Raw genomic sequence first — 25,517 nt, forward strand, 5'->3', positions numbered from 1 at the left:
GCCCTTGTGCCATTCCCCAAGCTGTGCTCTTTGGCATGAGATTGTGTACCCCATAGGTACCTTCTGCTCACGTGCAAGGTCAGGCCTGACCAAAGGCAGTGCATTTCTCTCTACTTGGTCCACTCAGAGGAAATTCTCATCTTTTACCTATCCTCAGATCATTGTTTTCCGTTCTGTTTCAGTAAGAGCCTCACTATAGAGCTTGCATGAATGAGATTCTCACAGCTTAAGTATGTTTGCAGGATACTCCTCACCAGCTAACCAAGTGTGATAATTGACTTGGCATGGTGATAGCATTGGTGTTGGTATCATTCACAGTCATTAGATGTTCCTTAATACTAGCTGGGAGCATTATTGTCATCCTGAAAAGGAATATCATAAAAATCGTGGAAATGAGGAGGTACAAGTCTAGCAACTATAAATCAGGGCCTTCTGAGGAAGAATTTGACTTTATATCAGAGGCACTTAGGAACAGAATTGATGCTGAGAAAAAAAGTAAATCACTATTGGCAAGAGTAACTTGAGAAGCTCTTCAAAAATGCAGAGGAAATAAGAAAATGTGAAAGAGGATTATGAATATAGAAGATAGAAGACAGAAGCTTTATCAGATAATTAGAAGTGCTTTTGAAAAGTGTCCCAAACAATTGGAAGCAGATTAAATTAGGAAAGATAATGAAAATATTTCTTGATTTTTAGAAAAGATCTCAAATAGGTAAAATTAATAAAATGCTACTTATATATAGTTAGGCACAAGGTTTGAATTATAAAGAGGGAAAAATATCTCATGAGTGCCCCCAGCAAAAGTAAGAAAACAAGTGAAGAGCTTATCTACAGAAGAATTTATATTAGTTGGCAACAGACATTTTAATCTTTTCAGTAATAAATGCTGTAATACAATGGAGCCACAGCTGGAATTGTGGTAGCTGTGAGAGGAAGGAATGTTACCCCAAATTCAAATCATTGTCATATAGGCAAAGGACCACTAACTCTGAAGAAAGTTAATTGAACTTAGTCTCCAACTGAGTTTTAATAATGATATAATGAAGCCATTTTTAAAATACAAATCTTTGTTAAAAACTTCATATGGAACTCCTTGCATGCATAAATGTCGTATTTATAGTTTTAACTATTCTCAAGCAATCCAAAGATGTATGAAGCAGTTTTCAATTGTATTGAAGTAGAGAGGTGCAAGGTGAGTTGAGCTGCAGAGCTAGGAAGCTAGTATTATTATCCCACCATCTACATGTGCATGTATAGGACTGTTTTCCTTGCCTTAGTACATATTCAACTCCCCTAGAGTGATCAAAAGTAAAATTATTTCTTTGTTAAAAAATGGCCATCATGTGAGAGAAAAATATTAGCTAAAGTAAAAAAGGCAATCAAGTAATACTCTAAGGACCTGCTCAGTAAACACAACTAGAAACGTGATTATTATTTTACTCTACAAATATTTATTGAGCACTTACTATGTACTGGCCATTGTCCCAAATCTGCAAAAATGATGATGAATAAGACAGATATGATGTTTGCTTTTCTAGAGCTAATAGAGAAATCAAACAATTAAGCCAATTAAATAATTAAAAATTGTGAAGGTATGAGAATAAGGATGAGGATTTCCTTTAGAAAACATAAAAAGGACAGGTGCTTAAAAAAAGAGATTACTTTCAAATGAGTCTTGAAGGATGGGGCAATTTTCATCATGAAGGTAGTTAGGGGCCTTTTTGCTATATAAATTTAGCATTTGTGCAGTTATTTGTACCAATAAGCAGTGGAATCGGATGACCTGGTTTACATTTTTGAAAGATCCCTTTGTCTGCCATAAGGAGAATGGGGCAGAGGAGGGTAAGAAGAAGAAATATCTGTGCTCCGGGCGGGAGATGGTGGCATCCATGTGGCAGTTAGAAGGATGGCGTGGAAAAGGTAGCAGCAGTGGAGAAAATGAAATTGTGTTTTAGTCTGAGCCATATCAAGTCTGGAATGTCTGCATGACATTTAGATGGAGATGTCAAGTAAGTAGTTAGGGATGTAATTCCTGAGGTCAGAGAAGTCAAAGGTACAAGTACAATTTATATTTGAGAATCAGCAGCATATAGATGACATTTAAAGCCATGGAAATTGATGATGCCATCAAGAAAAAAAGTGTGTGTGTGGAGGGAAATACCAGAATTGAATACTGTCTACAAAGCAAAACAGGGCAGACAGCAAGTCAGCACCTACATTAGGCTTGCCAGGCCATCATTCCTTGGGAAAAATTCTTGGATATAGGCATTTTAACATACGTTCAGATTCTCCATTGCTTATTAGATTTCAGATCAAGGTCCAGGATCTAACAAGCACAGATATTAGACTACAGCTCTTGGACTGTGGGACTTTTAAGCTGTCTGACCAAGGAAGCATCAGCCTTTCACCTGACACCATCAGTGCCTTGATTCAACAGCATTTGAGTGGTGGAGCTTTGCTGTAGCCCTGCTCTGCAAGCTCCATGTTTATGGCTGATAAAGCACCAGTCCTACTTCTGATGTGAACAGGGAACTGAGATCTAAGACTTGGAGTTGCAACTGTATGAGGTGGTAGTTTACTGGCAAGATTTTCTACAACAGCATTCTTGTTTGGAGAAGCATTAGATCCTCCCAAGTTCTGGTCAGGTTCCTGGGGTCTAAGCTTTCTGATTGATTAGCATTTATTGACCGAAGCCCTGGGCTATAGCCAGTTTCCATGGAGCTTTGCTGGAGTCCTACAAGAAATGAGTCTTAAACAGGTTAATTCTTTACTCCCAATCTGCCTTCTGAATCCAAAAGGTGGTGTCTATGCACTATACCTCCATGTCAGAAATATATACTATTTCAATCCTGAGAACTGTGAGAGCAGTCACTGACATCACTTTAAGAGACATGGGAAGATGGTAATAGTTGACTATCCCCAGGAGGCAGGTCATTCTCACCCAAGGAGTGAGGGGGATTCCATTCATCATAACAACCAGGAGGGGCATATTCTCCAGTTTGGAAAGTATAGCCATGTCAGCAGCATCTGCAGCTGTAGCCCAGGGGTTGACCAAATGTTAACTAAAATTTGCAGCATTATTCTCAAGCCTTCTCCAATGATTCCTGAAAAGAGGAAGACTGCATGGCTTGTTCAGTCTCCAGTCCTATGACTCATTGTTGATAGTTACACTTGTGGGGTGCTATGTGGTATAATTCACTAGAGCTTGCCAGAAGGCACCAGAAGTAGGCAAAAACGTTGGTGTTATCAGGATACAGTAAGTGGCTACCAACTTTTCACCAGCCCATTCAGTACAAAGTAGTAACTCCAGCATCGTGACAGATTAGCTGAGATGGTCACCACCTGTGAGAAACACATCGAAGGACTCAGAGTGGCCTAGGTGACAATTCTTCCGGAAGTATTCAAGTTCAATTACTATGTATCCACATTCTGCCTCTCATGATTTCAGTCATCTCCTTTCAAATAGAAAAGGGGTGCCTCCTTGTTCTGGAAGTATCCTTACTGTCGGTGCCATACTTGAGGCCAGTTATCTTGTCAGGGACCTTGGAGTCACCCTACCACCTCCATACAGTTCCAGATTCATAGTTCTGTGACACTGAATGCATGCATCTGCACTCAGAGTAAGCAAAGTGACATAGTGACACAGCAAGGTGTCTGGGCTCAGAAGTTCAGTACACAGGGGACAAGGTAAAATTAATGTGGGCTCCCTCAAGTTACCTGATTGACTGGAGTACCAATCACCAATTGGGAGGAAACTATGTGTTTACAGTGGTGTCTTCCCACTCCTTAGCACAGCATGTGGGCTGGACTTTACCACTTCCTGAGGGAGTCAGGGTAGTCGTAGCAGTGCCACTAATTAGCAGAGTCGAACTAGAAACTGGGCTTTTAAGCAAGTCTGGAAAATGTTATTTTAGGCATTACATCCTTAAGTTCAGAGAAGAGCTGAGAATGGCAGCAAAGCTACAAAGTTTAATAATATCTGATACAGTCCACCCCTAGGATTCTCAGTGTCCAAATACACCCTTCTATCCATATTGAACTTCTAAACAACAGTATCAGCAGCATGGAATGATCCAAGAGCTGTGTTCATGTATTATATGAATAAAAAGTTATTCTTTGTCTCCCCTAGAAAGGGAGATACAAAATCCTATGGATACATGTGTGGAGAATGTTCATTCCTTCCTTAGCACAGTCCAAATTCTCTTTGATATTACATAATGTAAAGACTAAATTAATCATTACTATCAATACATTGTATGTAAGATAATAGGAGGAGAGAATCATAAAAGTGGCCTGAATCATTTCTGCTTACACGCTGCTGGCCAGTCATCTAGGCCAGAGCCTAGATGCAGCAGCCAGAATGACTGTAGCCAGAAGAAAAATGGAAATTATTTGGTGAACAATAGCATTGCCTCTGTAATATAAGAGAGCACAAAGTTTCAGGAAAGAGGGACTTTTGATTAACCACATGTATCTATCTTTTATTTCCCTGACTCTAGAATAAGCCTTCAAAATGACAAAATGGGAGTTTTAAACATGTAGAAGTTGAAAAGGGCAAAGAGAATAGGAGGGTGAAAGACAGTGAGAGAAAAGCATCAACAAAATTTGAAAAATGATCAGTTGAATTAGATGAAGAAGTGGTAAATGTTTGAAAAGAGGGATGACAAAGAGAAAACCCATCTCCAAACCCCCTGAAAACTTCAGGTACTGGAAGAAAAGGGTGCATTGATTAGGAATAGTTCAAATAATAATGGGTGAGAAACAATCATAAAACCCTGGGGGCATAACATAATCTCTTGCTATTCACACTTCAGAAGACTGGTTGGTTCACTCATGCATTTGTGGGTCAGCAGGGGGCTTTTCTCAAGGCTGGGCTTGGCCTAGCTCCTTGGCAGGAGCAGCTCTTCTGCATTTGTCTCTCACCCTCCCCTGAGGCCAGGAAGGTAGCACGATCATATCCTTCTCACGGGGAAGGCAGAGGCACAAGAGGACAAGTGAAAAAGCTAAGGTTAGGCTCAGAACTGGCACATTGTCACTCATACCTCATCTACTGGCCAAAGAGAATCACATGGCCAAGTCTAATAATCATATGGCCATGACTCTTTAGTGAGAGGAATTGCAGAGTCACATGGCAAAGGACATGGGTGAAGGGAGAAGTGAAGAATTAGTTCCATTAGTACCATCTGCCTGTCTTAGCTTGGGCTCCTACAAGAAAATACCATGAACTGGGTGGCTCCTAAGCAACAGAAATTTCTCTCTCACAGCTCTGGAGGCTGGAAAGAGCAAGATCAAGGTGTTAGCAGATTCATTGTCTGGTAAGAGCCTGCTTCCTGGTTTATAGACGGTGCCTTCTCACTTTGTCCTCACATGGTGGAAGGGACAAATTAGCTCCCTGGGGTGTCTTATAAGGGCACTAATCCCATTCAGGAGGGCTCTGCCTTCATAATCCAATCGCCTCCCAAATGCCTGACCTCCAAATACCATCACGCTGGGGATTAGGCTTCTACACTTGAATTTTGGAGGGCCATAAACATTTAGCCTATAGCACTGCCACAGCAGGACTGAGAGGATGACCCGAACACGAGACAGCTGCATGGAAGTCTTGTGAGGAGCAGTTAGAACCTCAGGGTTCTCTCTCCAGTCCCATGAATAGCAGAGGGCTGGAGGGGCAGGAGAGGCAAATGTTAAAATAATAGGAAAAAGTAAAAGTCTAGTCTCCACTCCCTATTTATCATCTCCCAGAACTCCAGCAAGTCTGGAGAATACATTGGTAGTCTTTTCAGGAAAAGCTGGATGGACCCAGAGAAAAGACCAACAGACAGTGCTCTACTGGAGCTGAATTGATGGAGGGACATGGTAAATGAAGGAAATTTCTAAAACAAGCAGTTAGTAATTATATATAATTATAAAGTATATATATAGGTGTATATATAATTTTGTAAATATGTAAAATTAGGTATAATTTTTTACATATTTACCTAATTTTATATATTTACAAAACATGTAAAATTATTATATATACTATATATAGGAATATATATTACTATATACATATGTAAAATTATATATACTATATATACACACATATAGTAATTATATACATGTATAGATTTTACATAGGTGTATATAGTAAAATTATAACATATATGATTTTACAGCAGTAATGAATTAGAGGTGAAATGGAATCAGCCCATGAAGACAATTATTTCAAAGGGTGGTGATGAGAATTGAAGTGATAAATGGAGGAATTATGTGGGTTTTATATATATATATATATATATATATATATATATATATTTTTTTTTTTTTTTTTTTTTTTGAGACAGACAGTCTTGTTCTGTCGCTCAGGCTGCGGTGCAGTGGCATGATCTTGGCTCACTGCAACCTCTGCCTCCTGGGCTCAAGCAATTCTCCTGCCTCAGCCTCCTGAGTAACTGGGATTACAGGTGCCTGCCACAATATCTGGCTAATTTTTTGTATTTTTAGTAGGGACAGGGTTTCACCATGTTTGCCAGGCTAGTCTCGAACTCCTGTCCTCAAGTGATCCGCCTGCTTTGGCCTCCCAAAGTGCTGGGATTCCAGGCGTGCGCCACCGCGCCCAGCCTAATATCTTTAAAGTCTATTTTATGATGCAGGAGAGATAAGGATGAAGACTCAAAGTCTTTGAGAAGACAAAACTTTGATGTATTCAGAATTACCTCTAGAATACAGGTAATTCTGGACACCTCAGAAACATTAGCAACATGTGTTTGTCACTTTGCAACATTGTGGAGATACACACACACACACACAGCAGGTGGTAATATTCATGCTGTGGGATAGGTGATTTTTTTCATGTACTTTCCAAACTTTATATAATAAAGATGCATTAATTTCAAATCTGGGGAAAATGTTATCTATCTACCCATTTATTTATTTATTTATTTATTTATTTATTTCATGAAATGAGTGTTTCTGTAAGGGCAGATAGACTACCAAGGAAGTGGTACTTTAAGTAAGTTGATATAATTTCAATTACTCTGTCTTTTGGGGAATGATTTTGCCTTAGGGGATGAATGGATGGCTTAACAGAATCCTGAAAAGAAAATCATTCCATCTCTTCCCTTCCTCTGCTCCTTTCTCTGCATAGTGGCCTTTCTTCACCACATCACAGTTGTCTCAGCCTCCCTCTCACTGTTTCACATGTTTTGTCTCTCACTCCCTCAGGCTATTTTCAGTTTGCCCCCTCCCACTGCCTGATCTATTTTCATGTAAAGAACATGATTTCTGAGAGTCCTACTTCATTTTTTCTGTTCCCCCTGTGGACTGGCCTGAATACACTTTGTTAGGGAATTATGTTGCACCAACTGCAGGGAATGAATTAAATTACTAATGGATCATTCTTTCTCAGGACTCAGGGGAAAATGCAAGTAAGCTGACTGTGTTACCTCAACTCCCGTGGTTCTGCTAGGTATGCTAGGACCCCAGACTCTGGCTCTCTTACTAGGCACTGGCCATTGTCCCAAATCTCTCTGGCCTCCCCATCATCTCTGGAACCAAATGGATTTGGATTGGCACCTCTGCCTCTGACCAGTCATGTGGTTTGGATAAATTCTTATGTTCCCTAAGCTTAGGTGTCCTTATTTGTAAGACGGGGTTAATAATATACATCCCACTGTATTCAAGGCTGGGAAACAGCTGCCCCAGCTACAGTAGGGTTCAGTGAATAGACATTTCCATCCTTTCTTCCTACTTAATTTTTCTACTTTTTCTGTTCCGGTTTATTTTCTTAACTAGAAAACTATAATGCTCCTGTCACAACATAAGGAATGTCCTGCCTTCATCTCTGTAGTTGTATCTAGGCTAAGCTCAGACACAAATAGAGATGGAAATAAAGGAACTTAACTCTGGGAGAATGACAGCTGAGAGAGCTTCTCTCTTAAGAAAACCTTTCTCAATTAAAACAAACAAAAATATACCAGGCTGCCTATCTTCCACACCTGTATGATCTTAAGATATTTTTTCTGACCCAGGAACTACAATAGGTTCTTTCAGACTTAACCTTTTTTAAGCCTCAGGCAGCCTTGTGAGATATCATCATCCCCAAATCACAGAGAAGAGAAGTGAAGCTCAGAGAGGTTGCTCAAGGTCAAATTGCTGGTGAATGCTGAAGACAAGATTCAAAACTACAAGAAATCTGAAGTCTTCATAAGCTCTGAGGTAGACTCATCTGCTTTAATTTTGCCGCAATTTCCTGTCCCTGTTGCAAGAAGGAACACACTAGGAAACTAACTGAACTTGAAGATACTAATTGATACAAAACACTGATATCTCTACAGTTATTAGCATTGTTCTCTTTGAAAGGATTCCTCCTTTATTTCTTTTTTGTTACCTTCCTCTTAATAATTTATAACTCAGTGGAGTGGTTTCTTGGGATTACCAAGGAATTCATCCATTCATTTGTTTATAACTTCTACACACATCAACCTACTGTGTGCTGGCAACTGTGTGAGACATTAAAGATACACAGATATTGATGAGGTCACAGTCTTGCATAGAGAGACACATATAAATGTACTATGACTGAGTCCTATGGGAGGGGAGCATGGAGGAATGCTGATGCTATGTAACTGAGAGTGGATGCATCAGGTAGGAGGCATTCAGCCACGAGTACCAGAAAACCCAGTTCGAACTGATTTAAACAATAAATGAAATTTATTATCTCACAAGACATAATGTCCAAGTCATGGTAGGCAAAAGTTACAGTATGACCAGGGCTCTGATTCCATTTCTCTGCTCCCCTCTCAGCTCTGCCTTCTTGTGTGGGCTTCATTTGACCTCAGTTCACCTAATGGATGTGGTATCATGGCCAGAAGCATCACCTTGGGCAATAGTTTTCTTGTTTGTGTCTAACAGAGAGAAAAGCTTCTGCTCAAATTGTGAAAACGTATTTTCCTTCATTCAGTACAGGTCACATACCCACTCCGGGGACAACAGCATTCACATGGGATGTAAAGGAACAGGATTATCATTATGGGCTTTGGTAAAAAAAAAGACCCCTTCCCTGAAATAGACTTCACTGGAATCATGTACATGGTATAGAAAGTGAAACAAAGAAAGAAGTGAATAGATGCTGGGTAGGAAAATCAACAATGTCTATAGCAGAATTCAGAGAGGGAGTGGCATTTGAGCTGGATGTTGATGGGTGAATAAGAGCTCACCAGATAGCAAGGGTTGACAGTGCATTTCTAGTGAAGGAAACAGCTTGTGCCTTTGTGGAAGAGCCTACCACACTTGACACCTGGGCTGCCAGTTCCATGGGAGCAAAGTGGAAGGGGGAAGAGGGGCTTGGAAGAGGTGGGGGTAGTCTAGGAAGGATCACACATCCTTACAAAGTATTTGTTTTCAGTCTGCAGGCAATGGAGAAAAAATGATAGTATTTATGTGACGACAGGGAATATGAGGTTAAATTTCTTCCAGGAAGATTAGCCTCACAGACAGGAGTATAGAGAACAGAGAGGTTAGCAACAAGAAGAGAGCTGCAAAGTTTCGATTAAAGATGTTAAGTTCCTGGCTAAATCAAGCTGGATGTGGATGCAGAGCTAGGGACATATAAGGAGCCTTTGTGAGATCACATTTCCTCTTGAAGTCCCTTCTCAGGGTCACTGAAACAGGAATGAATTGATTATGATAATGGAATGACAGAAGCAGCGTCGGCAAGAGTGAGGCTGGAAGTGCACATATCTAATCCCAGAGCCAGAGGGCCAGGAGTTTCAGGTGTACGGAGGGGTGGGGGAATAGGTCACAATTACCTTCCTTGCTTCCTGGGCTTTTCTGGGTCTACGGTGTTTATCATATGCACGGAGGCTTCTGAGTTAATAATGTGAGACTTGTGATCTTAAGAAGACATAAGGAGAGCCTCAGCACCCAGTCAGTGGACCATGGGGTTCCTCTCTCTGGTTTGTGGTGAGCTGTTTCTTCTCTGTACATTCACTGAGATGCTGGCAGATTCCTGATCTTGTTACCAGGGGCTGTTTCTGCAATTGCTGAGGCTGATATAATCCCTGCTCAGGATGGATTAGGGACTTGCAGCTCAGGCCAATTAGAACATTTGTCAGGCAAAACCCACTGCCAGTGAGTAACAGAGGAGAAGCCTCTCATTCACTCCTAGCCCACGGTCTAGAGATGCAGGGCTTGGGGTGTGTCTTCTTAGGTAGTCTTTTATTTTAGAATTCAAGTTCTTTTGTAAATTACTTTTCTCCATCCCACTGAATTACTAGGAGACTTCTTCAACTATAGGTTAGAAATTTATCTTGATGGCAGGGAATCTGGGTGGACATCAGAGATAGCAGCATGGCCCTCCCCCTTCTGTGGCATAGCATCAGGAGGGGGCACTCTCTTTGCTTTCTAATTTCTCCTCTCTGATGGATCCGTTCTGCCAGCATAAAAACATGCTATAATATCTCACATAACAACAAGAACAACAACAAAGACCTCTTAGACCCCTGGTACTTTCCAACTACCGCTCCATTTCTCAGTTCCCCTGTATAGGAAAGCAACTCGAAAGAGTTGCCCAAATTGTTTCTATTTCCTTGTCCCCCATTCTCTCCTTAGTCCATGCCAATCATGTTTTCATCTCTACTGTTGTATGGGAATTGTCCTTATCAAGACATTTGTGATTTCAGTCTGGGTAAATGCAGTGTTAAGTTCTCAATCCCCATTACTTAGTCTCTTATAGCACTTGACACATTTGATCATTCTTTTTTGAAACTTTTTTTTCACTTGGCCTTCAGGTCAACATGCTTTTCTAGTCATCTGCCTATATAACTAGCTGTTTCTTGATCTCCTTGGCTATATCCTCCTTCTTTAATTAGCCCCTAAATGTTGGAGTGTCCCAGGTCTCAATCCTTGGACCTCTTTTCCTTCTCTTAGCTACTCACTCTCGATGAGCTCATCTAGGTTCATGGCTTTACACACCATTAATATGCCAAGGACTCAAAAATGTACTCTTGCAGTCCTGAGCATCATATTTATGTATCTGGCTACCTCCAGGATGCCTCTGTGTGGGTGTCTACCTGGCAACTCGTGACATTGTCATCTACTTTATAATACTATAACATAGAAAGTGTGCTCCAAAAGTGTATATTAGTTACTTTAAGCTACAGAGTTGCTTTAATCAGGAATTTGCACTACAGCTGGCTTCCTTGCAGAAAGGCCATCCTCCAGAGGCAGCTACTACAAGCACTTCAGCTATCTTTAACTCTGATCAACACCAGACATTTTGCTAATTAGCATGCTGAAGTCAAAACCGGGTTTTCATTTGTGAAATTAGTGGCTTGTTAATCAGCATAATGGATGTTAGAAATGGGCTTTTATAGGTCGAATTAGAGGTAATCAAGATATGGGAATTGGCTAAAATGTCGTAGGGACATTTTCTACCCATATAAAAATAAAATATAAGAAGCTACCAAGGCCTATAGGCTGTACCTTTAGAAATAGTACCTGAAGCTAAATTCTTTTTTTTTTATTTATACAATTTTAAAATGAAGTTTTATTTTTTTTGCTTTGAAAAAATGCCAAACATTTTTTAATGAGAGTAAAACTGTCAAATGTGAATGTTAAATTCAGCCAGATGTTGACCTTAACTGTGAATTTAAATCTTTTTTATTTATTTATTTATTTATTTATTTATATTTCACTTTAAGTTCTGGGATGCATGTGCAGAATGTGCAGGTTTGTTACACAGGTATACATGTACCATGGTGGTTTGCTGCACCTGTCAACCCATCATCTACGTTTTAAGTCCCACATGCATTAGGTATTTGTCTTAATGCTCTCCCTCCTCTTGACCCCAACCCCCCGACAGCCCCCAGTGTGTGACGTTTCACTCCCTTTGTCCATGTGTTCTCATTGTTCAACTCCCACTTATGAATGAGAACATGTGGTGTTTGATTTCCTGTTCCTGTGTTAGTTTGCTAAGGAGGATGGTTTCCAGCTTCATCCATGTCCCTACAAAGGACATGAACTCATTCTTTTTTGTGGCTGCATAGTATTCTATGGTGTATATGTGCCACATTTTCTTTATCCAATCTATCATTGATGGGCATTTGGGTTGGTTCCAAGTCTTTGCTATTGAAAATAGTGCTGCAATAAATATAAGTATGCATGTGTCTTTATAGTAGAATGATTTATAATCCTTTGGGTATATATCCAGTAATGGGATTGCTGGGCCAAATGGTGTATCTGGTTCTAGATCCTTGAGGAATTGCCACAGTGTCTTCCACAATGGTTGAACTAATTTACACTCCCACCAGCAATGTAAAAGCTTAATTCTTAAACACTTCCGTTTCCAGCCATTAGGGCAAAGGATTTCTGGGTGTCTGACCTTGCCTTGGAGTATTACCTTCTGCTGAGTGAACTCCTCAATTGATGCAGTTGTTGGAACACCAGGAAGGATAGTGAGTTGGGATTGCATCAGGCTTACAGAGCAGGCGTATAAATTGTTCTGTGCCTACTTGTTAATGACATTATGTCTGCATATGTGGTAAAATCAGATATGAGACTTGCTTTCATTATAACTTGGTAATGAGGTTGTAAGGCAGTAACTGATTCACCAATTTCAGCTCCTTACGTGGCTATAGCTGTCTACCACAATCAGCCTAAGAATTGTGCATTATCAAAGTGGCTTGTGTCCGTTTTCAATACACTTCTAACATAACATGGCCAAAACAGAACTCTTTATTCACCCCTACCCCTAACATGCTCTCCCCCAGGCTTCCTCTTCACAATAGATGGCACCCATTTGCTCAGGCCTAAATGTAAAACCTTGCCTGAAACTTGCCTACACCTGTAGCCTATCCAGCAGGTTGCCTAGATCCTACCTTCAAAATATATCTTTTCCTTGTGCACTTTTCTCCATGTCTACAGGTCATCTGTCATCTCTACCACAATGGCCTCCTAACGGGGCTTACTATTTCTAGTGGCCTCTAGTCAATTCCTACAGAGCTTCCAGAGACGGTCTGTCAAATGTCAATGAGATTAGGTTGTCCTCCTGCTGCAACCCCTACAAAGTTTTCTATCACATTCATAACACAATTCTAGCATCTTGCCATGTTTTCTAAAACCCCTTGTGATTGAGCCCTGACCACTTCTCCAACCTCAACTTTTCCTACTCTTGTCTCACTTTATTCTGGTAATCTTCAATCTTCTCTCTACTCTTTCAGCTTCTCAAACTTATTCCCACCCCAGTGCCTTCCCACCTGCTGAGTCTTCATCAGAAATGCCCTTTCCTTGCATCTGTGTTCACATGTACCTCTTCAGAAAGGGCTTCCTTACCAACCAGCCAGTCTAAAATGGCCTCACTATGGTCATTCTCTATCCTCTGGCCTGCTTACTTTTCTTCTTAACGTATATCTTAGGGAAGAATATTATTTATATCTGCATTTGCTAAATATATTGTGGTCTATTTCCTTCATGAGAACAAAAGCTCCATGAAGACAGAGACATTACACCGTGTTAACAGTTATATCTTCAGTGAGAACAGTAGTGCTGGGCATCTAGAAAATAAATAGTCCTTAAATAGAAGTGAACTGAATGAATGTTTCCAATATTCCAACATATTTCTCTGTTTCTTTCATGCTATAATTTTCAAACACACTGCAATTGGAAGGACAATTGGGGAGTGAGCTGTCTCTTTGTGAGCTGTGCCCCTGTTCACCAATTCATTCTTGTAACTTATTCTTCTTGCATCCCTTCTATCAACAGTCCCTGTAGTAAGTGCTGAGGATGCAACTGTGAGCAAGCCAGACAAATTATCTGCCCTCATGGAATTTACAGTCCAGAGGGAGTCACAAACAGCAAACAAGAAAGTTTGTAATGAGAGTTATGTAGAAAATAATAGAAGACCAAGATAGAGAATGGCAGGGGACATTATTTTATAGAAGGTGGTTAGAGACAGCATCTCAGAAGAGATGATCTTATGCTGAGACCTGAAGGATGAGAGTGAGCAGGGTGTATGGTACAGTGCCTGGCAAGTGCAAAGGCCCTGAGGTAGAAAAGGTGGCTGACTCCTAGGGCTAAAAGACCTTACATGGCTAGAGAGCTGTGAGTGAAGGTGGGATCTGTGTCCAGGGACTGGGCATCCAGGGTTTACCCAAGGTGGGTTATATATATTCAATTATAAAACAATTATATATATAACATATATGATAGATATGTTATAACTCATATATATATTTTCAATTATAAAACTGAAATATTTTGGGTTATAGTAAAATTCTTATATTTTAAAAATTGCTCTGTAGGCTAGGTGGAAATGGATCAGGTTTCAGGCCAGAGTGAAAGCAGGGACGTTAACTAGAAGGCAGTTGAGATGCTTGAGCTAGAAATGGCAGAGGTTTGGACTGAGACAGTGGCAATTGAAAGGGAAAGACATCACTAGATGAGGGCTCTGTTTTGCAGGTAGAACAAGCAGGAGCTGGGAGAGAATGCAGCAGGGGTATCCAGGGCTAGATACATGAAAGCCCATCAATAAACATAGGACTATATTGTATCCTTAGGAAAAAAGGAGAAATAAGAATGTTTCCCAGATTTCTAGCTTTCATAACAGGAAGGAAGGACATTGTTGCTTTCTGAGATGGGAAAGACTGAGAGAGAAATAGCATTCATAGGAGTATTTACTTCTGATTTGAATATTTTAATTGTGAGATGGCTTCCACACATCGCGTTAAGTAAATATTTGAATATGCCACACCAAAGAGAGGAGAGTTCTGGGCTAGATCTAGCAGTTTAGGATCCTTTCAAATACAGAGGATGTTTAGAGCTGTGGGAATAGATAACATCATCCAGGAAAGACTGGAGAAGTGGAGATATTCCAGAACGAGGCCCTGGGGAAATCTAACAGTCCTGGTCAGTTAGAAGAGGAGAGGCTTAGAAGGAAATAAGAAGAGTGAAATAAGAAGAAATCCAGGATAGTGAGGTATCCTGGAGACAAAAGAAGAAAACATTTCTCGTAGGAAGTTTGTCAGTTAAGCTGACTGCTGGTGAAACACTAAGAGAGAAGAGGAGGGAAGAGTGTAGATTGCATTTGGCAACACAGAGGTTGTTAACTTTGACAACAGTAGTTTCCGTTGAGTAATGGCAACGGAAGTCAGGCGTTAGTTGAAGAGTAAATTGGAGATGCAGAGAGTAGAGGAAGATTGCTTTTAGGAAGTTTGACTGTGAAGAGGAGCAGAAAAATATTGCAATAACTAGAGAAGTATGTGGGGTCAAGGGAGAACGTACCACTTTTTTTTTCTGATAGGAGACTAATGGGACTGTTTCAGTAGAGACGGAGAGATTGTGTGGAAGAGAGGGGAGAGGTTTCCTTTAAAAGTCAACAGAGAATGAGATCCAAAGTAGAAGCAAAAAAAAAAAAAAAAAAAAAAAAAAAAAAAAAAAAAAAAAGGCTTTTGGTAGGAGGAGAGTTTTTATTTAATGGAAGTTAGGATGTAAAGAGTGCTTGCTTTTCTTATTTCATTGCTGAGGCCAATGGCTGAGAATAATAGATGGGAGTAGCTCTGCTTTCTGAAGCGAGGCAGTGCACCATTTAGGCAAGACCTGGAGAGAGACATTTTGCCCCCTTCACCCATCAACTAACTCCAGTTTTGTCTACTTAGCCCATCAGGTAACTTCAGGCAATATAAGACATAAGAAATACATAAGAAAGGCAAGGCGCAGTGGCTCACGCCTGTAATCCCAACACTTTGGGAGGCCAAGGCTGGCAGATCACAAGGTCAGGAGTTCAAGACCAGCCTGACCAACATGGTGAAACCCCGTCTCTACTAAAAGTACAAAAATTAGCCAGATATGGTAGTGTGCGCCTATAATCCCTCTACTCAGGAGGCTGAGGCAGGTGAACTGCTTGCACCCGGGAGGCGGGGGTTGCAGTGAGCCAAGATTTTGCCACTGCACTCCAGCCTAGGCGACCAAGTGAGACTCCATCTCAAAAAAAAAAATAGAAAAATATGTAAGAGTTTATGAGAGAGCTGGTAGTGAGTGAGAGGCTTGGGAGATGGTCAGTTTGCTGTTCCTCCTGACATGAGAGAGCAGGGGGGCTTTCCTCCCTCTCCAACCCAATCAGGAGGGCTTATCTGTATCTCTGGAGTCTGGTGCACTCAGAAACTGTTGCCTCTCTGACTATACCTAAAAATGTCTATGGATGAAAGGCTGTGGGGAGTCATCAGTGGCAGCAGGGCAAACATTCATTGGGAATGGCCTGCACTTCTAAAGCCACCAGGACCAAATGTTTTATTTGGTTTTGTTTTCCTGTGGGTCATAAACCTGACAAAAGGTAGTGAGTCTTGAGATTTCTTGAAAGGCATCTTCCCAATAGGATGTTCTAGAGAGATGAGGTACCACCAGAGTGAGAGTCTGTGTCAATGGGCTGGAACCCAGGGGATGTCAGTAGAACCATAAGAGACCCACTGGAGAGGACACTTCCCACATAAGGGAACTGCTGATGGGAAGCTCCCAGCGGGGAGACATGTGAGGGACCCACAAAGGAACCAATCAGAGAAGAAGCTAAATTTGAGCTGTGACACACAGAGGGCCCCAGTGCTGTGATACCAACACACCAGCAAAGAAAGATGGTGGCCTTTTCTCTGAATACTCTTCTCTGGAGATCAGCCCAAGAGGAAACCAGGAACAGGATTTAGACGGCAAGAAAGAGATAGAGAAGAAGAAACGCAGAAGCAGGCAAAAAAATAAACCAATCTCATCCTCCTTCTTCATTGCAGGCTCTTGTACCTGAGTGAAAGTCCAGCAACTCTGTGGAGCAAAGCCATGGGGGCAGTTACATTGGATGGGAGGTTGAAGTTTTGACATCAAACTGGGTTTGACTTTTTAAATACTTTAAAAACCATAAAAATATATATATATATATGTATATATATATTTTTTATTTTTTATTAAGAACAGAGATTGACAGGAGAAGTAATGATATACACGAGAGCCATCCTGGGGTGGAGAAGAACAATTCCACAGAGGGAGTGTAAATGGGCGAGAAGGAATCAAGTTGCTTTCTGCCTGCCCCTTGCTGATTCCAGCTTTTTCAATAAACTGGTTATGGTTTAAATTTGTTTCTATCTTAAAACTTTGTGATGTTTACATTGTTGCAGTCCAAATAAAACTTACATATGACAGTTTACAAGCACTGCTGTGATTCCTGGTCTATCATGTTGTAGACCAGGTTTATACATTTAAAGGCATCCACATGCCTAGCAGGTAGCAAAAATGGATGAGGCAGGTGAGGAGCAATAGATAACAATGAGGACTGGAGAATGCCTGGCCTTTAATGTTTTAACAACCCTCTTTGGGTCAAACAACACAAATATGCAAACTACAAATGACTTTTGTGTTAGATATACAAAAGTATCTTCCCCTACCCAGGCCTTTGTAAGCCTACATTGCATTAAGTGTGGCTGTGGGAGGGGACAGGGAACAAGGCAATATGACATGCCTCCGCCTCACACACACATACTGTGATGATGCCGCTTACTAGAAAAGTGCAGAAATATTCTGAGATTTCCCAAATCTATAATTTATGATTCTTGTCAGCATTCTAGTTACACACAGGAAAGCATCAACCTGTCATCTGAACGTTGACAGGAGAATAGATGAGAGAAACAGAGAGTGTGCTTCACAAAAACTCCTCTTCCCATCACAGGCCAGATCCTAGTAATGAACACCAACGCCAACCATTGCTTTACCAAGGAAGCCACTTTTTAAAAGGCTTCAGTTCAATTCATTCAGTTTTTACTGAGTGTCTAGGTCATACGAGAAAATTTTAGGAGGTCAGCTTTGACCAGAAGAAACTGTACATTCTTGTATACAATCTTGTCATTTAGAATTCTGCCTGAGTAGCAATATACTAGCCTGAAGCAAAATATCCTGTGAGCAAATAAGAGATCCCTCAACCTAAAACAAAACATATGAGGGAAATAGAGAAACAGAATTTCAGAATGTGAATAATCATATGCTAGAGAAAAGGAGAAGTAATTGTATTTCATTAAATGTTTGCTTTCTAAATGATTCCCTAAAAAGGAACCGAGATTCATTTCTTTACATTATATTTCAAAATGCCCCAGATTCTTACATTGGAAGAGTCCTCAAAGGCTATCCACACAACATTCTCACATGGGAGAGTTGCTGTTTAAGGTAGGACCCCCTTCCGGATGGTTCATCCCACGTAAGCTTGTTCACTCATGATGATCAGAACCAGGTTCTGGCACTGTGAGCTGTCCCAAACCAGATGCAACTAGCTGATGGAATCTAGAAAGATCTATGGTGCTGGACAAAGTTTAAGGGCCTGGTCATACAAGATGCATGGATCTGTATCTGAGAATTGGTCTATAATCAGGAAGTAACCGTGGTGGTAATGATGGGTGAAAGGACAAGGGAGGCGGAGGTAGCATTGGACAAGGACCTAACTAAATCTTGGAAGTAGTCTGCTCAGGCCAGGGCAGGACATCGATAGACAACCAGAGTGGTTCTAGTTGAGAGAGATGACTGCAAGAATCAGTAAAATCCCTGAAGACCTGAGAACAAGGCAAGGACTCAGAATTAGGGAAAAGGGTCTCTAAGAACACAGTAATGTCTGTAACAAGAGTGTCCAGAAGACAAGCCTTGAGCAACTGATAGACATCTCTGTGTCCCTTCTTCTGAGTCAGTGCTGGCCTGGGTGGCATTTGCCCGCTGGTGTACATTGTTTTATCATCTAGATACATTGTTTTTATCATCTAGAAGAAGAGAGATATGAAACATAATGTGCCCTGTTCCCTTGACAGGGGACTGTGAGATTCCATCCATGATAGGCTAAATCTAAATTTTGCAGAATTTTCCTTAAATCGAATGGCTTCCTCTTCTTTAATTATTTTCTTCTTTTGATTTTCATTATGCCACCTTCTCCTGGTTTTTATCTTATATGATTGGCCTTCTCTTTTACTGGCTCTGCTTCCTCTAACTGGTCTCTAAATGTTAAACACTTGTAAGGCTCAGTTTTGAGGTCTCTCTTCTGTTTCCTTCCATTCCTACTCGCATGGCTCATGTCCCATCTATGTGTTGATGATTTCCAGTTTTTGTTGCGCTAACCAGGACCTCCTCCCCGAGCTCCAGACTCATGCATCTAACTTCCTACATGATACATCCACGTGTGAATCAAATTGGAATTTCAATATAATATATCCAAAACATAACTGTTAACCCTCTCTGTTGTCTACAACCTGTTCCTCCCACTCTTTCTCTATCTTATCAAATGGCAGCACCATCCAATGGAACATTTAAGCCAAAAACCTAAGAGTCCTCCTTCATTCCCCCTTTTCCTCATGGCCCCATCAACATCCAGTTCTTCAGCAAATCCTGTGATTTTTATATATTAAATGTTTCTGGAACCAATCCATTTCTCTCTACCACATTACCACTCTACTGCAATCTACTGTCCTCTGTCCTCTCGAATACTGTTCTGTGTAAACTCCCACATACTCTGTTCTGTACTCAATAGCCAGTGTGATCTTTTGAAAGTATAATTTAGATAATTTGCTGCCTGAACAAGTCCTGCCCGTGCAAAATGTACATAGTAATCTCCCATCACAATCAAAATCCAGAAAGCCTTTTCTGAGCTTCCTCTGCCTACCCATCCAATTTCATCTTGGTACTACGTTCCCATTCACCTTCCCTCAGCCACACCCTGCTCCCTTGCTACAATAGCTCAGCCTCAATCCTGACCGAAGGCCTTTTCACTTGAGTTTACCTGGCCCAGAAAGCTCTTTCTAAAATTGGCTGGCTCTTGTCATTCTGATCTCAAAATGTCTCCTCCTTAGAAGGACTTCCCCAGCACCCAGCCTAGAGAGCTCTGCCCCCACCCTCACATTCCCCCTTTGGTCTTACTCTGTTTCTTAATACTACATTCCTATCCCCACAGTACTTGTCAGTGTATAAAGTCATTTATCTTGTTGATTATCTGTCTCCTCATCACTAGAATATGAACTCCAGGAGAACAGGGACCTTATCTATCTTGTTCCTTGTTAGACTCCTATATTAGAAAGGAGGATACTACATCTGGGTGTTTAATGATCATTTATTGAGTAAAAGTGAACTCTACCTGCATATAACTTCCACTCATTGATCAGCTGGAGGTATGTTCAATAAGTCTATTATTTCTTTAATGTGACGACCCTTTCAATATTTGAAGGAAGCGTTTATTATGTATGCCAATATATCTCTGTGTATGTGTATGATGTCTTTCTCCTGACTAAATATCTGCAAGTATTTAAATTAATCCTCATATGAAAGAATTTCCAGATACTTCACTATCCAGGTCACCTGCCCCTGGATAAACTCCAAAAGAAGACTCTCCAAAGTTAGTTCCAATGGTGTCCAAAAATAAACTGAATGACACCAAATATAGGTAGTGGAAAAAATGCTTTCAGGCTGAGATTAACAGCCAACTTCTGTTCTGGTCTGAAGTATTTTTCTGTAATGCAGAATTTAAGCCATAGAAAATATTAAAAGATTTTATTTTCTCTTTTAGAGCAAATAGTTCTCTCCCACAGCCCCCAAGCAATCAATCTTAGACATGTATTATTTACTTTCTTGCTTACTCCTTCCTGAGCTCTGATCTAAGAGAGGCAGACTAGAAGAAGACAGGGTCTCTGCTGGTATTTTCAGCCCTTGGCTCTTCTCTGAAGTTCAGATGTGAACCTCCTGTTTCCTAGTCAACACCTTCCCGGTTGTTTCACAAACACCTCTTATTTCAACACCTATCCCAAATTAGATTTTCCTCTCCCTCCCCCAGCCTTCTCTTCTCTGTTCTTTCCAATGCCTGTAAATGATACCGCCATCAATCCAGTCATCCAAGCTCCAAACCTCAGAGCCATTTTAGACCTTTTCTTTCTTGATATTTGGATCCAATCAGTTTTCAACTCTGCCAATTTTACCGTTTCCTTCACCTCTATTTTCACAGCACTAACTCGGGCCTTTATAACCTCTTATTTGTAGCCTCCTGAACTGGGCACCTGTTTTCCCATCCCTGCCTTGCTTCGTTTAAGTCTTTTCTACATTGCAGTCATGGACACTTTCAGTACAACTCCATTACGATGGAGCGCAAACACCTGGCATGCTACCTGAAGCCTCCTTTTGCCTGACCTACCTCCCTCTGGTAATCCTTCTTGAGTCGCACTTAATTCTAAGAAAACAAAGTCAAGAATTCTCCCTAAACACCACATACGCTTGTCTTCTATGCCTTTTCTTTTCCCCTCTACCTGGACTTCCCTTCTCAACTTTCTTCACCTTTCTAATACCCTCAAGGATTAGAGGAACAGCTGCTTCCCTGGGGAGCCTTTCTGACCCGCTACTTGGGCCATAAACCCCTCTTTTCTGCCAAGACAGGGCCCAGCATGATTTCTTATCTAAAGCACCCAACAGGAGCTATTGAAATTATTTGTTTTTTATATCCTCACAAGGCTGCAAGCTCCTTAAAGTCAAAACAATTCTTATTTATCTTTGTACCTCCCCTGTAAGACCTAGCTAAGTGGGGAGCACATAGTAGGTATTTCATAAATATTAACTGATCCGAAATATCATTTAAGAGGCTGAAACTTAAGTCTAGATAAGGAACTCTTAGGCCTAAAATAATACCAGAATGTCCCTACATTACAAAATACGAGTGTTTCTAGTTCTTCATCATTCGGTTCCTGATATTTCACATCTTGTGTTCAGAAACACTTCTAATAAAGTTTCTCATGCTCCAGCAGCAGAATTCGGGGGACTTAGGGTGGTTAGTGGTGCAATTATATGCTATCTCTTACCTTTTTATCTTTGGCCAAATCTATTTTAAATAGTATGGATGGCAAGACATATGTCCAAGGCCAAGATGATGAAGTTTCCTGTGATTTAAAAGCAGCGCATAGTTATTAGACAATGGAGACTCCATTGTGCTATTGTTATTTATGTACATCTCTTAGTCCCTACTACAGTGCTTCCATCTGGAAGGCAAGGCTTGGGGCTTATTTAGCCTTGAAACTATTACACTGTCCATCGCAATGTCCCAAACAGAGGGTGATCTCCATCAATGTGTATTGAATTGAGTTGAGGCTGCCAAGTGGAAAGGAGCTTCATTGAGACACCAATTTGTTTGTGACAGTCATGGAAAAATATGTAGCAACCATTTCTTTCTCTTTGCAGTGAACTTGCTTGTCAAATGCCTCTTTAAAAAGCGAGTGAAGATAATTGCAAATCAGCTGGAAGTGCTGCCAAGATATGACCTCCAGGAAGGCCCAGAAGACAAGTGATATTGTGTGGACTGCTACAGCGCAATGTCTAACTGATTCAAAATGAAGAATCAATTTGAAATTAAGATGAGGAAAGGCATCCAGCACTTATATTATAGCAAAAAACATTGTCACCAGGCCCTGGGAAAGATGAGACCACCTCCCTTCCCTTCTCAGGCTCCTTTTCCCTGTCAGACTGTAGCTCTTAAAGGCTGTCATCCTCCAAGGGTATTCCCTAAGTACAGCATAGCATCTCTGTTACCCTTTGAATTCAACAATATTGATCTCCTCCAACATTTTCATTCCTTTAGTCAAAAGTCAGCTGTCAAACACGAGGCACAAGTGCAACTTTAAGGAATTCATGGCCAATATTTGTCATGTCATTTCATGGATTGTCTGCAGGCACATAAAACATACAATGAGGATACTGATCCAAGATACATGGCACACAATTAAATTGTGAAAAAACATGACTCTGAGTCCAGAAGTTCTTATTTTTTCGCAGTCTTCAGAGTATCGTATAGGCCCCTTGAAAAATAAATTTGCAGAGTGTGAATGTTAATTTACTTTCAACTTCAGAAAACAGATTTTCCACATTTATAAAAGAGAAATAGTGACTATTCTAGACAATAGAGCCCAGCAAGAATACTCAAACTAGTATAACCCTATTTCTCTACACCACAAGGACATCTTGTAGGCATGTTCCTCTGAAGGACTTGAGAATTATGCTTTTTTTCCTCCTTTTTTCTCTAAAAGCAAAAAGCACCATAATCTTGCTGTAGTATAATCAAAACAGAGCCCGATGTGAAACCAGAGCCTTGAGTTTTCATCCTTCGTTTGTTACTTAAAAGTTGACATAAGAAAAATTATTTAACTTCTCTCAACCTCAGTTTCTTATCTATAAAATGGGATTATAAAATGTATCTCACAAAGTAGTTATGAGGATTAAAGGAAATGGAAAACATGCTTATTTGGTTTTGAATCCTGGTTTGGTCTAACTATCAATAAAACTCATTAAGATGGAATGTTCAGGTATCCTCAGCATTTTGTTGTTGTTTCCAATTACTGATGATTAAAACATGGAGTAAAATATCTGTCGCATTTCTGAAAAACTGTGAGCCCATCACAAATCATCTAAAGCTCTGCTTTCACACAGGTGAGTCAGAGTTCAAGCCAACAAGCCAAGGAGAGACCTATGCTGCTGCAGCTTTCTTGCTTCTCAGAACCAGCAGCAGCAGCAGCAGCAGCAGCAGCACCTAACACCTAGCAAGCAGGCACTCTACGCCAGGTGCCAAGCTGTGCACCTTATATTCATCCTCTCCCCTCATCCTCAGCATGACCTCAAGAAGCTTGAGCTCCTCCACACAGAACCATGGCCCCCAGTGGAGGCCGCACATATGGCCCAGGCAGACCACAGGCAGCCTGCTCTCAAGAAGGCGGCTTGTTATTCTAAGGCTGAACCCTGAAGGATGTGAATTAATGAGCAATCTGTGTCCCTAGCCACCTTGCTTCATTTTTATAGTATAGTCTCTTGATCTATTGCAATATCAGAAGAGGCCTCTCAAACATCCGTGTTTCTGCTATGTTGCCTCTTCCACAATTGCCAGGGTGATCTTCTGAACCCAGGCCACCCATGGAGCTGGGAAGGTCTCTGGAACCCTGGGCCTTTGGTCTCTCCATCCTCTGAGTGCCTACGGCCCTTGGCAAACAGCACTGTTGCTATCATGCCTTCTCTATCAGGAGAATGAGAGGTTCTGGAAGGCAAGAACTACCCCTCGTTGATCATTGTATCTAGTGGAGTGCATGGGATGATGGCAGGGGCTCCTTCCACATACGTTCTATTAGGATAATGATTCTCAACCCTGGCTGTACACCTACAATTACCTAGGAAGTTTTTAAAAATACATATCCAAGCCCATGCCCAATCATCTGTTGCATTCTCCTACCCAAGTCTCCTACCCAATCATAGTCAATGGAATCAGACTCTCTAGGCATGAGGATGGAGTCCCAGGTAACCCTAACATATTAACAGGCCTGAGATCCACAGTATTTTTGTGTATGTCTGGCTCTTCTCCATCCCCTTGGCTCCTCTGACCCATTTAAGAAGTAAAACTGGCCTGCAGCCAGCCCCTTCCCCTCCTCTACCTCACGGGGGCCCTGCTGGCCTGCAGCGAGCCTGCCTGCTCTTCTTCTAACCAGGCCTCCAGATAAGTAGTCTGTGCTCTGCCCTCATGAGTAAGCCCTGCAATCCTCTGTCAGCTCTGTGTCAGGGCAGGTGGGCCTGTTTGATTCCAGAGCTCACTCTTAGGAAACCCATTATTATTGTAGGCTAAGCCTCATTCACCAGTATTTGTTTTCAGTAATAAACTTGACATTTATATCTCCATTTGCTTAACGTCCCCCTACCTCATCAATGGATTTAGAATTTAGGAAGGGGAGAGATTTATTATCAACATCAAACTCAACAGCGTCCTCTTTTTTTTTTTTTTTTTTTTTTTTTTGGCCTGACATGCATAGGCTATAATAGGTGCTCAATAAATATTTGTTGACTGAATCAATTTCCTATGCACTTCTAGTAATATCCATTCTCTAAATTTCGGTCTCACTTTTTCTCTGTCTCTTTCTTGCACAAGCTACAGATGGTATAAATGCTGCAGTCCTTGGGAAGACTGAAAAAGCAGTCAGACAGATGTGTTGTTCATAGCTCCCTAGTCAGGCATAACTAAACATTTACATTTATTACCAATTAGAGGGGAAACAGACTGTAGTTTTATGCACTGTATGTGGCTGGATATATTTCTTTTTGGGATCTCACTAAAAATTTTAAAATGTACCATTGGATCTCACTCTTTTACCAGCTCAAACCTCATTGAAAACACCATTTAAATAGAGGTCTACCAATGACAGCACAAATCTGTTGCATTCTCCTACCCAAGCACAAAATATCATGGAGGTGGAAAGGCAATGCTGCAGAGAGGCAACTGACCCAGTATGATTGAGCTGAACCTCCTTTACTAAGACTTTGTGGCCATGCAGAACTGATGAAGTTGTGGTAGACTATGTTGAAACTATGCTGTAAAGTTGTTGATGGCACACAGTGTGCAACAGTGCTTGTGGACACATAGAGCTTTGCTGTGTGTGCAGCCCTTTTTCCATTTAGGACAAAATAGTGTAAGTGGACATAGTACTCGACAGGACTGTGAAACCATTGGTTCCACAGGGTTTCAGACCCAA

At 41.0% G+C, this 25,517-nt stretch overlaps 1 long non-coding RNA gene across 1 annotated transcript in view; it reads left to right on the top strand.

Moving 5' to 3' along the window:
* The window catches only part of LOC126940767 (uncharacterized), a 199,380-nt gene extending 176,072 nt beyond the window's left edge, over positions 1–23,308 (top strand). The window contains exon 6 of the long non-coding RNA XR_007720901.1: positions 22,198–23,308. This is a non-coding gene — a long non-coding RNA (uncharacterized LOC126940767). The remainder of the gene's footprint in view (positions 1–22,197) is intronic.
* Positions 23,309–25,517: the final 2,209 nt, after the last annotated feature.

Source organism: Macaca thibetana, chromosome 1, assembly GCF_024542745.1.
Source record: "Macaca thibetana thibetana isolate TM-01 chromosome 1, ASM2454274v1, whole genome shotgun sequence".
Classification (NCBI taxonomy): Eukaryota; Metazoa; Chordata; class Mammalia; order Primates; family Cercopithecidae; genus Macaca; species Macaca thibetana.